Source organism: Eubalaena glacialis, chromosome 6, assembly GCF_028564815.1.
Source record: "Eubalaena glacialis isolate mEubGla1 chromosome 6, mEubGla1.1.hap2.+ XY, whole genome shotgun sequence".
Classification (NCBI taxonomy): domain Eukaryota; kingdom Metazoa; phylum Chordata; class Mammalia; order Artiodactyla; family Balaenidae; genus Eubalaena; species Eubalaena glacialis.
Genome location: NC_083721.1, coordinates 147906080 through 147920425, shown reverse-complemented (window position 1 = coordinate 147920425; position 14346 = coordinate 147906080). Strand labels below are relative to the sequence as shown.

Here is a 14346-nt window from a genome sequence, read left to right as displayed (position 1 = left end):
TCTTCCGTGAATCACATATACATGTATACATTATGCATATACAATAGGTAATTATATTACAGACTCCCATCTAGCCAACACACTGACTCCATCATTTGAAGGCTAATCTGGGTCAATTGTCAAACAATCAACTGTTCAGTTTTCATTCTTGTGTTCAATGCTCAGCTCCCGTGACAGCTGAAAAAGCTGACTTACCCTGAAACTGGCTGAATTGGTGATTCCCAACTAGACAAGCCCAGCCATGCAAAACGTCCTTTTTTTTTTTTTTCCTTGTCTACTACGTTTCATTGGATGACATGTAGACAGAAAACCCAAGCAAGGAAAAGCGGGACTTATGTCAGAGATTTAGGGCGTTTCTGCATATGCTTATCTCAGAGTCACACGGTTATATGAGTGCTTTATCTCCACACAATACTTAGTAGGTCACTATTCTAGTACCTGTTGAATCAATAAGCATACAGTCCATCCCTTTCCTGATTAAACCCTTTGTGGTTTTCTACATCCTTGCCGCAGGGTCATGACTGCCTCCAAGGTGCCTGCAGTCCCTCATTCTGTACCACTTTCCTCGGCTTCTCTTACCTCCTGTTCCCATGCTCCTTTTTCTTCAGGGCCTTTGCACCTGCTGTGAACTATGCCTAGGATACTTGTCCTTTATTTTTATTTAATTTGAAATTATCCGTACTCTTCAACGTAGACGTCATGTTCTCCAGAGTCCTCTCTAACCTCTCTTTCTGCCCATCAGAGGTTCAGGGGGTCTTATTGCTGATAGTTTCTTTAGAGCAGACTCTCCACACAGCTTTTACTAAGGTGAAATATTTTTTTGTTTGTTTTTGTTTTTTTTTCCCTCCAGAAAAACTGGTCTGGTTATTTAACTAATGCAACATTATTTTCAAAGAGATGTGATGTATATTTTAGATACTAAAGTGCATGATAAATTACTCAATTTAAAAGGATTTCCCAAGAAATTTTATGCTTCAAAATTATGCAAGTTCCTTAGAGCTAATGGATTTCTTCATGCTCAAATTAATGAGGGTCTTTTTCTCCTCTAGTTTTTTTTTTTTTTCCTTTTTATTGAAGGTGAAGAGAAAACTTTCCACTACCTAGAAACCCTTGTGAGACTTTTATTGTCTTTTTAAAATAATGACACCTTCTAGAAAAGATAAAATGCTGAGTGATTACCTTTCTTGAAAAGAAAGAGGAGAGCATCATGACTGAATATCTCCTGGAAGACCTGACAGCTCTGAGCCATCACTATTGCTCAGATGGAGTACACGGACCAGGGCATTCATTTAAATTCTGAGCTTTCCTTTCTTCACATTAATTCCTAAATCAACAAGTCTCTGGAGGAAAGGTGGGTTTTCTTTCTCAATTATCCAGCAATTTCAAGGGCTCCTTGGGGCGCAGCATACTGTCTTCTTTGGGAAATTAGTCTTGCTTGCCTTTAGGTACTTGGGACTTAAATTTATACCACCAAGTATATATTGAGTACTTCCTCAATGACAGTGTCACAGGATGGGTTCTCCGGGAAACAGACAGAGATGAAGGTTAGCAGGTAGAGTGTTTATCTGGGAGCACTCTGGCTTGGCTCTGTGGGAGGGAGAAGAGGAATTCGACTAGAGGGAAAAAGAAGTTGAGCTGTGATGCATGTCCAAAGACAGCTTTGGATGCTCTAGCACTTAAATGGCCCAACTCTACCAAATTGTCCCAGATTGGTCTGAGATGGCCGGGACTTTTATTTCCACATTGATCACTGATGTGGTCCACCACAGGGGGAGAAAGCTTAGCAATGCAGCTCCCAGCATCTGAGACAACACCTAAAGAGGCTGGCAGGTGAAGGCCTTCTGTCTAAAGCATTCCTTCCTAGCAGCTGAGCAACAATTTTAGGGAGATCTGGGAGGTGTGTCATGGGCAGGCGTTGTAAGAACACTCAGTGACAATAAAATAAACGAGACATATTAATTCTTCCAAATGAGATTTCACATTATAAACAGGAAGACATACCAAGGAACTTTATCAAGGGATAAATAACGTTTCTCTCAAGGTATAAAAAAAGTTAGTCACTAATTATGACCTTGGCAACCATCCTAGAGAAGGCTCATCCTTGCTGGTCAATTAATGACTTAGTGATCAAACTGTGCAGTACTTTGTGCATTTTGGATTTTTAAAGTTTTTTTTATTATGCATTATATCAAATCTACCACTGTAGGAGTGGAGATTAAGGGTTTATGTTGTTTTGTATTTCATAATATTTCTTCAGATAAATCTCTCCTATAAACCAAAACCAAAACCAAACAAACAAAGAAAGAAACGATTAAGGATGACAGATATCGAAAACAAACTTATGGTTACCAAAGGGGAAACGTGGGCGGGGGGGGCGGGGATAACTCAGGAGTTTGGGATTAACCTACACACACTACTGTATATAAAACAGATAAACAACAAGGACCTACTGTACAGCACAGGGAACTATACTCAATACTCTGTAATAACCTATATGGGAATAGATCTAAAAAAGAGTAGATGTATGTGTATGTATAACTGATTCACTTTTGCTGTACAGCAGAAACTAACACAACATTTAAATCAACTGTAATCCAATAAGTTTTTTTAAAAAGTTCTCATTACAAGAAAAAAAGATTCTGTAACTATATATGGTGACAGATACTAACTAGATTTATTGTGGTGATCATCTCACAATATATATACAAATATCAAACCACCATGTTGTACACCTGAACTAATATAATGTTATGTCAATTATATCTCAATAAAAAATAAATTTAAAAAAAAGATGAGCAGCATTTCAGTAGGTTAAAAAAGTATGAAGAAGGGCCAGCCAGACGCAGGGGAGATGGTGATCCCAGACAGAGAGGAACATGAGTTGGTAGATAAAGGTAGAAATTTGATCACGAGATAGAGAAGGGTAGAGAGAGTGGTGGAAGGGAAGAACAGAAGGAACAGCTGAATGCAGTAGCAGAGACCCTTTAATAAAATCCTAAAGATATCGGAAAATGCAAAAGAAGGGAAAAAGAAAATGTTTCATGAGAAGGAACGAAATTGGGTCATTTGCAGAGACATGGATGGACCTAAAGACGGTCATACAGGGTGAAGTAGGTCAGAAAGAGAAAAACAAATATTGTATGTTAACACATATATGTGGAATCTAGGAAAATGGTACAGATGAACCTACTTGCAAAGCAGAAATAGACACAGACGTAGAGAACGAAGCGGGGAGAGGGGGTGGGATGAATTGGGAGATTGGGATTGACATATATATACTACCATGTATAAAATAGATAACTAGTGAGAACCTACTATATAGCACAGGGAACTCTACTCAATGCTCTGTGGTGACCTCGATGGGAAGGAAATCTGTGAGGGAAGGGATATATGTATACATGTGGCTGACTCACTTTGCTGTAGAGCAGAAAGTAACACAACATTGTAAAGCAACACAACATTGTAAAGCAACACAACATTGTAAAGCAACTATATGCCAATAAATAATTAAAATAAAATAAAACAAAACAAAAAAATCATAATTTTAAAACAGTGTGGCTTCAAATTGAAGTTCCATGAAAGATTTTGTCAAGTGGGTACTGTTTTCTTCATAGAAAGTAAAAACTGAGAAGGGGAGAAATGGAAGAATCTAGCAACATTGGGTTCGAGTTCCCTCATGGTTTCCGGTCAGTTGAAGCAAAATAATGGGCACTCGTTGACACACACTGTCAATCCTCCAAAGGCTCTAACAGTCTCTATAAACAGACATCTAGCTCACCCCCTGCAATTATATTATCAAGACTTTCCTCACGTCTATCCAGAGACTCTTGCATTGGTGACCCTCACTCATTCCCACTCCATCATTTCACGCATTAAGAAACCAAAACCCAAAGGGATACATACCTCTTCAAGGCCCTATGTCTATGTCTATCTCAGCTGAGCTCTATATCACACTGTCATCATTTTAATTAATCTTGTACAGATGTCCCACTGTTACAACTAGGCTATAAAGCTGCATGATGCATCTATTGACATATTTTTAAAAATCCCAAACTTAGAAGCTTAGAACAATAGTAAGTGTTATCATCTCTCACACTGTCTCTTGGTCAGGAATTTGGGAGTTTCTCAGTTAGGTGGTTCTGACTTGGGGTCTTTCATGAGTTGCATTTAAAATGTTGGTTATAGCTGCAGGTATCTGAAGGCTTGACCCAAGTTGAAGAATCCACTTCCAAGGTGGCTTACTCACATGCCTGGCAACTTGATGCCAGGAAATGCTGGAAATCTCAGTCCCTTGTCATGTGTACCTCTTTGTAGGGTTTACTGAGTGTCCTCATAGCAGAGCAAGTCCCCTCTCCTAGAGGATGTGATCCAAGAGAAAGAAACCAAAGCCGCTTTGCCTTTTAGGGCCTCATCTTGAAAGTCATACCTTGGTCATGTCAACAACATCCTATTAGTTGCTCAGGTCAGCTCTACCCAAAATGGCAATGGGCCACACAAGAGTGTGAATACTGGGAAACAAGAATCAATCACTGGGGACAATTTTGGAGGCTGGCTCCACACAGGAAGAAAGAGGACACATTACTGATATTTTTTCATCAGAGCCCACCACGGATGTTGAGCTATTGGTGAGTTGCTTTTCTAGTTCTCTGTGGCTATCCCACAGGACTGAGTTGACTTTCATATGGTCAAAATGTGATGACATTTTACAAAATCATTCCAATTTCTTTTTAGTAAATTAAATTATGGCCAGCATTGAAAAAACAATGCAAAAACAGCATATAGGTAAAATTATACTTAAAATATACACATGTGAAACCAATCTTTCCAAAATATGACTCACAGTGAGGGCCGGTACTGTCATTGAATGATCACTTGCTTTGCTGTATCAGTTAAACCCAACTTTCATCGCTTACCAGTGGTCGGTGAAAAAGTCTAGATTTGTTATGCATTATATTCTATACTGTATTTAGTTAGTACAGTTCATGATAATGAATTAAGCATCACTATTCATGAAAAGAATAGAAAGAAAAACATGACCTTTTATTTCAAATACATATTCTGTGTATAGATTTTAAAGCAATTTCTCGGTTGGGGACAGAATAGATATTTATGTTTTCTGTGATTTTGTAATCTTAAATAGGAAATGTGAGGGTTACTTCCATGTTAGAGTAGCAACAATAATGTCTGTCTGCATCAAAGCTCCCTACCACAAAGGCGAGTCTTTGTTTACCTTTTGAAAATGCTTTTCCAAGAGGCTGTGGGTAGCCGTTTCCAATACGGAGAAAGCCATTTGATCAGATAGCAGCAAAACTGATGAAAAGCATCATGGAAGTGACAGCAAGATTAATTAAGTTCCTTCAGCTGTATTCACGTATGGCTGTGCAGAGTTCCTTTGGGTACTGCCACAGTTAAATGGTATTCATGGTGACAAATACCATGGATTTCCAGAAATGACATTTTTGAGTCAAGGGTAAAAAATCACATGCGGTCATTTTATCCACCAAAAGGATCAGAGATGAGCCCTTAGGATTGTTTCTACGTTTGAGCAAAGCCAAGATTGAAACTGAGATATAATTAAAAGAATGTTGAAACTGGAATATTTTGTTTTCCTTTACACATTTCCTTCATGTGTTTTAGACATTTTGACAGAGGAAGCCAAACAAATTTCCATCTACTGTATTTGACTTGAGGTGCAGAATTATGCACACTTAGAAACACTTTCAATTTCTTTGTGAAGGCCTGCAAAGTTGGGGGCACACTGCATTGTCTCTGTGCTCACTCTATAGCGTTATTATCACGGTATATATAAAAATGGAATGTCCATGACCTAAAGCATCCAACTGTACTTGACCTGTACTCAATTTACCTTGAAATATCTTTTTTTTTTTTAAAGCAAAAGAAGAAATTCAATATGATGTTGTTTTCTTCTTCCATTTGGTTTGCAAGCACATTTGTTGTGGGGAGAGGGCTTATCCTCAAATTGCTGCCCAGAAACCATAAATGAATTTTATTTTAAGAAAAATTGGAAACCTCTGGAGCGTATAAGATCTCTCAACCCGCTCTACAAGATGTATTAACTCATGGTAGGGTGTCACCAAATATCTTGGGAGGCATATTATTACATTTCTGTCCTTGGAAACACTTTAAGGTTCATTCACATATTCATTCAGTAGATACTTCCTGCATCATGTGTCGCTTCAAACCCTTTAATCTGGGATGTGAGGTCACATCCAACGTAGGCTCTGTGTTTTCCTCTCCAACTTCACTTGGCCTGAAAATCTTTCATGAAACTTCCCCTTGAATGCTCTGGTTTGTTCTCTGTCTCCCAGACCTACCATTCACAGCTCCACCCTTGCTTTATGTCATTTGCCAATGTCTGCATTTGATCAATCTGGCCAATAATAAAGATTGAACTTAAGTGCCACCTCTTCTCTGCAGCTTTCCAGGTTTGCCTTGAAGCCATTATAATTTCATCTTTTACCAAGCCCTTACATACATGTCCTAGATTATTCATTTGTCATTTACTTTATACTACCTTTTTTTTTTACTTATATTTTTGTATGAATGCTTCATCTCCTTAAATAAGACACCAAATGCTTTGAAAAGCAGAGCAGTAGCTTAAATATTTGAGTTCAGTGTCTTGTTATATAGGATCTTCACTTCTTTTTTTTTTGCCACTGATGATAATAGTTATAATAGTTAAACTTCCTATGAGTGAGGCACCGAAGTAGGTAGATCGGGACTACCAAACGTATGACGTGGTGTCCATCGATTTTTGGAGAAAATATCTACATAGACGTAAAGCAAGAGGCCAGTCAGCCTTATTAAAAGCTAGATAAAAATGTGAACACGTTCCTGAAGGGCTTTGGAGGGGAAAAAAGAAAATAAGAAAGGGAAACGTGACAGGGAGCTAATCCCAAAGACTTCAGAAAGGGAGCTTGTGATGCTTCCTGTTATAAGGGAATCAGGACAATCAATCAGGGCAAACGTGCTAATAAAAGGCACCTGTAACAGCAGCTGGGGTTTGATTAGCTTTTGCCAGATTCTTCTCTGCCTAAACTCTCTGTTCTTGACTCTGGTAATACTTGGCTCCCATATTGGATTCCTGACCTGCTCCACCCACAGAATTTCTGATTTGTCTTTTGCCTAATGGCTGATCAGCCCTGCGGTTCCTGGCTGGCCTTTCCTCCCAGCTTTGGGATTCTCTCTTCACCCTAAGATTGCTCTTGAAGTCTCCTCCTTGTCTACGGAATTCTGATACTCGTCTCCAACCACAGCAAAGGTTGCTGCTTCCTAAGTCATGGATGTTAACGGCATGCTCCAGTCATGAACCCAATCTGCCATGTCCTTGGTGTGCATTTCTGCTATATTCTGAGGTATGTTAAAATACTAAAGGAATTGATATTTATCTATTTCTTCCATGACTCCAAAGAACCTTCATTCTGCTTCAAGGATATTGATAACTGGGCTGCTTATTGAAATGCAATCTAATAAATACTGTAATAAAGTTTTGCAAACAATGTTTGGGAGCACATTAGGGGAACATGGGAGTGAGACATAAGCCTAGGGAACACTTCGTAGAAAACGAAATATCTGAGCAGTTTTGGGTGGTGAATACAATTATCTAGACAGATAAAGGGGAAGAGGAAAAGGCATTCCTGGTAGAATATAACTATATTCTTGGTAGCATCAGGACAGAACATCATATGGAAGACTTTTGAGATATTTATTCATTCAAATAAATAATAAATCAATACAAATAAATATTTATTTCATGTCTCTTATTGTTGAGACACTTTTTGAGGCACTGGATACAGTATGAACATGGTAGATATGCCCCTGCCCTCATGTCCATTCTATTGGGGTAAAGAAGCAATAAACCGTAACCAATGAATGAAGGAGATGAAGGATATTTTAAGTCTTCCTCTGCATGAGACAAAGCTGGAAGAGGTTCCAAATCCTACTGGATAAGTTCAGCTATGGAAACCCCAAGAATGTAAGCACCATGTAGACAGAGAGTCTGTAATTTCATCAATGTACCTTCAGCACCTAGAACAGTGCTTGGCACGTGAGTACCCGATAACTATTTTTTGAATGAATAAACATGCCTAGGCCACAGCCAGCTCCAGGGTAAGAATTCTAAGAGGGTTCTCAATGCCAGTTAGTAAATCTTGTAAAAAAGCCCATGTTAACTGACCACATATAGAAGGAATTTATTAGATGATGTCTCCAAGGTTAGGGAATTTCAGATATGTAGAATTTTAGAATATTATAGTATTTATAGAAGTTTTCTTCTTATCACAATATTAGCACTTCTTAACCTGTAGGCTATTAATTATCCCGATTAAGGTCCCTAGGCATTTAATTTCAATGGAAGCATCAAGTAGGAATCAACGAATAAAAATGAGTTATGAGTGTGTAGTCATGTCTACACAATCTACAAAATTCTGATCAAAACACTACACAGATTAGTTGCACTTGTCATTTGTTCTCATATAGACAAATTAGTTATTTCTCCACCTTTCAACCTGTTTTGACATTGGGTGGAGGTATATGAGACGGAGGCAAACTCAGGCTTAAAATAAATAGCCTTCCATCAAATGTCATTCATATGTCAACAAATATTCATTCAACAGATTATTGTGCTTTCAACAAATATTCAGTCACCAGATACGCACATACTTGGTCTCTTGCACTTATAATTCCCCAGGACTCAGTGTTGACCCTATTCTACTTTTCCATCTATAGTCCCTTGGAGGTATCACCTGGTCTCATGGATTTAATCACCATCTATAAGATTATGATTTTTTTTTATTTGAAAATACAACTTTTTATTTGTTTATTGCTATTTTTCCTCTCTTTTTTTAATTGAAGTATAGTTGATTTACAATGTGAGTTAGTTTCAGGTGTACAGTAAAGTGATTCAGTTATACATGTATATATACATATATATATGTATATATATATTCTTTTTTAGATTCTTTTCCCTTATAGGTTATTATAAAATATTGAGTATAGTTCCCTGTGCTATACAGTAGGCCCTTGTTGGTTATCTATTTTATATAGAGTAGTGTGTATTATGTTAATTGCAAACTCCTAATTTGGTAACCGTAAGTTTATTTCTATGTCTGTAGGTCTATTTCTGTTTTGTATATAAGTTCATTATAAATGCTGGAGAGGATGTGGAGAAAAAGGAACCCTCCTACACTGTTGGTGGGAATGTAAATTGGTGCAGCCACTATGGAGAACAGTCTGGAGGTTACTTAAAAAACTAAAAATAGAGCTACCATAGGATCCAGCAGTCCCACTCCTAAGCATATGTCTGGGGAAAACCATAATTGGAAAAGATACGCGCATCCAAATGTTCATTGCAGCACTATTTACAACAGCCGAGACATGGAAACAACCTAAACGTCCACTGACAGATGAATGGATAAAGAAGATGTGATACATATATATACAATGGAATATTACTCAGCCATTAAAAAGAATGAAATAATGCCACTTGCAGCAGCATGAATGGACCTAGAGATTATCATACTAAGTGAAGTAAGTCAGACAGAGAAAGACAAATATCATATGATATCACTTATATGTGGAATCTAAAAAAAATGATACAAACAATGACTTTAAATATGAAGTTCAAGCATCTCCCCTGAACTCCATACTTATATAGCCCAACTGCTAGGGAACGTTTCCACTTTAATACTATAAAAGGACTCAAACTAAATAGGCCCCGCATTGACTACCTCCTACCCCCCCCACCCAAACATGTTTTTCCACAGTCTTCTTATCAGTTGGTGGAAATTTCACCTTCCAATTGCTCAGTCCCCAAATTTCAAATAATCTATTACTCTTTTTTTTCTCTTCCATCACTTTCCCAACTCATCAAGAAATCCTATTGACCCATTTTGTCATATGTATAGATTCCAATCACTTTTAACTATCTCCACTGCTCCTACCCTGGTCTAAGCCACCATTTCTTTTCTAGATTATTACAAAGGCTTCCTAAGTGGTCACCTGTGTTTTCCTTTGCTCCCTTTTATCCATTCTCCATGCATCAGCCATAGTGAACCTGTTAAAATATGTCAAATTACGTTACTCCAAAGGCATTCTATACAAGTCAGAATAAAAGTCTAAATCTTTATGATATGGCCAACCAAAGTCCTACTGAATTAGGCTCCATGTAACCTATTTCACTTCAACTATTAATATCCTCCTTAGTACCTACTTCCTCTCTAGCACATTGACCTTCCTGCTCTTCCTGGTAACCCTCAGGCACGTCCCCCATTGCCTTTTGCACTTTCTGCAGTGTTCTTTATCCATCACCTAGTAAAATGCATGGCACAAAGTAGACATTCAAAAGATATGGAATTTATTCAGTAAACATGGAATGAATGAATAGATAAATAATGGAATCATTCATTAAATACTGATTTATACTAGGTCTTGGAGATTAAAAAAAAAAAAAAAAAGAGCATCCTCTTTCATTTGGGAGACGGACAAGTAAAGGGAAATCCCCACACTATGTTTAAGTGCTCAAGTAGAACTTAGATAATATGCTATCTGAAAACAAAATAGGAGCAGTACCTCCTTCACTCTTGAAGTTAGGAAAGGTTCTCAGTAGAAATGATACTTGAACAAATCCCCAAAAGTTGAATAGGAACTGTCCAGCTAAAGACAGCAGGTAAGAGGAGTGTAGTCTTTAGGGGAACTGTAGTCCTGCAATGGGATTGGAGTGAAGCTTGTGAAGGATCAAGCATTCACAAGTGGAAAAGTAATCAGGGGCTAGTTGTGAAAGGCGCTATATACCCTGGTAGGTGAAATAGACAATGAAGAGTCTTGAGCAAGGGAGTGAGTTGATCACATCTGTTTTAAAAAGGTAATAATGGATCTAATATGGAGCATGGGTTGGCCTTGGGCAAGCCTGGAATAAGGAACATTGGATAAAACTTTATTGCTGATACACAAGGAAGAGATGAAAGTGGACAAAACTAAGACGCAGAGGAAGGCAACATAAACGGGCTCTGCTAAGTCAGTGCTGCATGACTGCTGCATTCAGCTATGAGACAGGACAAGCAAGCTCACAGATTATGGTCTTCAAGACCACCTGGCATCTGTATTGCATGGAATGTAAGAACAGCTGCTGCTAAGCATGGACACACTCAATTTGTGTAAACAGTTTGCATCAAACACCATCAGTCTCAAAGAATTGACTGCAGGCACATAGGAAAGTATGATGTTTTACACAGAGTAAGGTCGTACTCAGTTATGTTCATTCATTCATTCATTCACAAATGTTTATTGAGTAGCAACAAGTGCCAGATACCCTTGTAAGGATGGTGGCGACAGCAGTGAACAACAAGGAAAATCCCTGCCCTCGTGGAGATGATATTCCAATGGAGAGAGATCAAAATGAACAGATGTCCACAGTAGTGGGTCAGATGGTGATAAATGTTATGGAGACTTAAGAGGGTGGTGAGGGGTTAGGAAAAGCCAGGGGAAGGAGGAAGGAAGTCTGAACTGTTAGAAGGGAGACTGGGAATGACTACCCCGACAAACCCTTGAACAAGACTTTCAGGAGACAGGAGAATCCAGGCAGGCAGCTCTCCGGATATCTGAGCAAAGAGAAAATTCACATCTTCCCATGATGTTTTCAGTCCAAATATGTGACTGGTTTTAGGGCATCCTTTGTTTTACTAGTGAAAGGTCTATTTCTACCTTATTCCCCCTCAGAATTTCTCAGCTTCTCATACTTTCTGAGAGACAGAGAAAAGCCACGGGTGTGAACGAGGTCCTTCCCTGGGAGCTGCTGGGTCCTCTCCTGGGGCACATATGGGCACGTCTCTCAGGCATGGCTGTCATGTCCACAACCCTACGTCTAGCCAACCTCAGCTGTGCCTTTGTTTAGATGTTATTTTGTTTCAAGATAAAAATAGTCGCATTTTTTTCTTTATAAATATAATATATACACATAAAGTGATTTTAGAAGAAACGATAATAAGTGTACAAGTAAAATCAAAACCACTTGTTTTCCATCCAGAAATAAGCAACTTTTCTATCGGAGGTCTTGACATTCCAGATAACCCTGAATTGGCGGTGGATGGGGCACATGTGTTTAAATAAAGCAGACACCCTCATTTTTTTGTTTGAACAGAATTCCATTGTATGAATGTAACACTGAGTTGCTCCTTGGATGCCATGCTCTTTCAGACCCGGCAGAGGTTGGAATGTTCTAGTACCAAATGCTCTCTGCCTCTTATTTACATGACCATATAAATATATTTTTTTTTCTGGAACATGCAGTGATGTAATACGATTGGGGGAGATCTTTACCTGAGCCATTATAAACGGGAAATTTAGAATTTATATATTTGAATAAAGAGCTCTGCTGGGGACTTGAACATAAAGTCCACATACAAATAGTAAGACAACTATTCTGTACTGACATTTACTGACATCATTGAGAAAGTTGCCTAAAGTCTCTGAGCCTCAGGTTCTTGTGATTATAATATACGCCTTTCGAGATCTCAGTTTGTTAGTAAGAAAGATGACATAAGTGAAAAGACCTTGTGACTGCAGAATGCCACGCAAATTCAAGGGTGTTATTAATTATTAAGAGAGTCCTTTAGTATCTTAAATCTCCTGTTTTAAATGCAACTCTAAAAGCTTCCACCTTCTAACTACAGGAAGTCGAAAGGACCAAAACTCTAACATTAAACTACAGCGCCCCCTAGCCCACGTAGGCCGTCAAGACACCTGATGAGCTTCATGAATAAGCTCTACCACAGATGGTTCTTTTGCCTGAGGGAAAGGCCAATAATTGTACTTTTGGATGATTTCCATCTGTCCAAAAGGAAAAACACTTATGTGTTTTCTTCAGGATTTTCCTGTAACATTCTTTTTAGTTTTAGTTTAAAAATAGGAGTAAAAAAAGTAAATATTCTTTACTATTGACATTTTCTTCCTCCAAATTGCTTTAAATGAAGACTATTTCTAAAAGAGCATCACTAGATTTATCCTAAGACTCGCTGTAATGTTTCTGATTTATATATGATTATCTATTTGCATTCACCAAATTCTTTATAATCCACTGCAAGATTGCAGAGCAAGCTGTTACGAGCTTCAGCCCCCCCCCAGTGTATTAAACCCATCAACAGACACAGCATTGTGCAAGGAAAGACCATGGAATATTTTAATATCACAATGGAGACATATTGGCTACCATGGCTTACCAAAACTCCTATTAAAATATATCAATTGCTTGCTTCCATAGGCTACAGTTCTTTATCTTCAGTTTTTTTTTTTTAATTTTTATTTGCTTTTTTCTTTTTTTATATTCTTTTCCATTATGGTTTATCAATATCTTCAGTTCTTAATTTAATAGATTTTTGTAGAAATGTTTGTTTAAATGATCCAGTAGGTAAGTTGGGCCCCAAAGAGATGAGTCCTTATGAAACTGAACTTGCTCTATGGGTTTATTTTCAGTGCAGAGCATTGAAATGTTAATCAGTCCAGCTTTCAGGGATTTCTTTTTAACATCCTTTTCTATGTAAGGGCTAAGCTTCTTTGCTAAGCTTTGCCTTGCTCGACTGTTCATCTCAAATGTAATGGGAGTGCTTGTGTGTGCATGTGTGTCTATATTATACTGGTGACCAGACTTGAATTATGACACAATCCTGGTTATCTTTCAGGCTAAAATGTCTCTTCCCTTTGGGGTCAGGGATCATTTCAGCCTCAGTGTCCTTTCTACTGCCTGCTTCGGGAGGCAGCAAATGTGATCTCGTGCGAGTGCGAGGTGACTTTCATCACCAGTTATTTTTCTTTACATTTCTCTATCAACCTAGCTCAGAAAATACTCAAGAAATAAAAACAACTCTTCACCAACTGCTGGGTTTCTGTGATCTGATCACTTCTCAGTGGAAACCTGTATTACCCTAGCCATGGTCCCTGGAGTCTTTTAGGTATAACCATCACAGACAACAACCAACCCTCAAGCCCACAGCAAAGAGAATGCAGGCACAAGGCACCCTTCCTCTTCCTACTGCCTTTTAAACTTGGGAGGGGAGGCTCAGTTGGGGCGGGGATGCTGCCATTCGCGGGAGGGGCGGGATAAAAGTGTGTCTAATGACACGTCAATGACAGAAGTCGCCTTAACCCTGTCCCCTCCCGCCCCCCCCCCCCCCGGTGAATTTCTCCCCCCGTGCGCGCCTCGGTGGCTCTGGAGACCCTTCTCTCTTTAAGAGAGCCTCCCGCGCCCCTCTCTCCGCCCCCTCCCAGGTCTCTGGGCTCGTCAACGCTTCCCGAGCACCATGGTTGGTCCAGGCAGGCAATCGGAGCAGCTCC

General features: G+C 38.8%; 1 protein-coding gene across 1 annotated transcript in view; it reads left to right on the top strand.

Moving 5' to 3' along the window:
- Positions 1-14346, top strand: part of ZNF385D (zinc finger protein 385D) — a 933934-nt gene that overhangs the window by 602898 nt on the left and 316690 nt on the right. The window lies entirely within an intron of this gene.